This window comes from Capra hircus, chromosome 15 (genome assembly GCF_001704415.2).
Source record: "Capra hircus breed San Clemente chromosome 15, ASM170441v1, whole genome shotgun sequence".
NCBI classification, from domain to species: Eukaryota; Metazoa; Chordata; class Mammalia; order Artiodactyla; family Bovidae; genus Capra; species Capra hircus.
The window spans coordinates 2,486,873-2,489,045 of NC_030822.1; the positions used below are offsets into that span (position 1 = coordinate 2,486,873).

Below are 2,173 nucleotides of genomic sequence, written 5' to 3' on the forward strand. Positions count from 1 at the left end.
CATGTGTCGCTGGAGTTTCTCTCTGGACTCTGAGCTCCGGTAGGTAGGCTCTACCTTCCTGCTCACGGCTATATGCCCGGGCCCAGCAAATTGCCTGGGTCAGAGGGGGTGCTCACCAGATAGGCATTAGATAAGAAATGCTTTAGCTAGCCTAAATATGGGATGAACACTTGGGGGTTTCCGCCTGGCATGATCTGAGAGCCCGATTTGGGCATCAGCGGTTGAATGGGGCAATGTTGTTCATTGCCAGCCGTACTTAGCGTGAAGACGTCTATAACTTTAAGGGCCTGAAAACTGCATTGTGGAAAAAAGATTTCATCTGTTAGAGATACAGTTCGATGGAGAAAATACGGCTAAATGCTGACAACTGTCAAGTCCTGGTGATGGGTGATTAGTATCTGAAAATTCAGTACACCGTGCTCGCCACTCTTCTGGACTTTTACTTACCTATTTTTCATGTTTCTCCTTGCCTCTCTGTCCAGGTCTTTATTCAAAATCAGCTACCCAAAATGAGCTGGCACTTTCGGAGTAAGCCAGTGTACGTGTGCGCAGCAGCCTCCTTCTCCTCTGGGGCGGCCTTCTTTCCCGCGGGCTGCTTCTCAGCTGCTGGTTTCTTGGTGCCCTGCGGCCTTTCTTCCCACTGCAGGCTTCTTGCCCCGAGCCCCCTTCTCATCTGATTTGGCTTCTAGTGCTGCCGCTGCCTTATCCAGGCAGACTTTGCCGCTCTTGGCCTGTCGAAGAATGGCGTTCCGGCGCATGGTCTTGGCGTGTGGGTTCAGCTTCAAAGTAAGCCTCAGGTTTTCCAGTGCATTCTTTCTCAGGACCCCGCAATGAATCTTCTTGGGTGGTGCTCAGAGTGCTCTTTGGATTTCTGGGCTTTTCGAGTCTGCTGAGGTCTGCATTGAGCATCTTGTGCATGGGGAGGTTGTAGTTACTCTTCAGGGAGGCTGCTTGATGCTGAGTGCCACACAGCTCATCTGACTTTCGGAGAGTGCTTTCAGCCCGAATGCAGAAACGCCCCACATGACCGCCAGGAGCAAGTTTCAAAATGTTCAGCTTGCTTCCATTAAGCAGAGTAATTCCAGGGATGTTTCTGAAGGCCCTGATGATACCATTGTCTTCGTTATAGATGAGGCTGGGTCCCCTGCGCTGGATACAGCGACGGTTTCTCATTTTGCCTTTGCCAGCTCTCATTCGCTGAGAGGCATAGACCTTTTTGATATCATTTCAGGCCTTCCGTTTCTTCAGAAGCAAAACAGCCTGCTTGGTCTTCTTGTAGCCTTCAAGTTTATCTTCAGCCACCAAAGGAAGTTCGGGAGCTTCCTCTGCACGGTGACCTCTGGGCATGGCCAGTGGTGGCGAGGCCGAGGCAGCTGGCGCAGAGGAGATGGCTCATCACTGCTGCGCTATACTCGCTCTGCGGCGCCAGCGTTGTCAGGTCCTGGTTGGTGCAAACAGGCGGCCCCCACGACACATATTTCCAGAAGCACCCTGGCCAGAACGGGGAGTCCCGCCACCTGGAACCCTGGGAATTCGAGCCACAGCGCTGCCGGTACCCTGAGACTCGGCACCGGTTCGATGGCCTGCTGACCCACTGGCAGCAGAGGGCTGTCTGTTGCTTTGCGCAAGCTGGTGTGAACCAAGTTCCCACTATCTGGTCTTGTGGGAGCCTTGAACACAGCAGGCAAAGTGACATTTTTGCCAGAGGACCCCCCCCTTTTCGGAGCACACTGGGGTCAGTGGACGAGCACACGCCATGGTGGGAAGAGAAGGCCATGCTCCTCTCAACCCGGCAGCTCCCACAGGAAACGTTTCCCGTACTTTTAAACTTTGCCCAAATAAATGAAACTCCAAAAAAAACAACACTTTATTGTTATTGAGCAACTGTCATGGGTTAGATACGTTATTTTTCCTGTTTGTTTTGTAATGATTTTTAAAACTGTATTTTGAAATAATTATAGGTTTATAGGAAGTTACATAAGTAGTACAGAAAGGGAACTGAAGGTTACATTTTGCTTAAGATTTATCCACTGAAAGCTGAATCTTACATAACTATATGCAATATCAAAACAAGGAAGTTGGCCTTGATATGATGGCTTGTATGGTATTATGACAGCTTAGATTTGTATAAAACCTCCACCCACAGTCAGGACACGGAACCATTTCACCCACA

General features: G+C 50.1%; 1 pseudogene; it reads right to left on the minus strand.

The window, feature by feature from the left end:
• On the minus strand, nt 472–1,827 carry LOC102181323 (annotated as a pseudogene).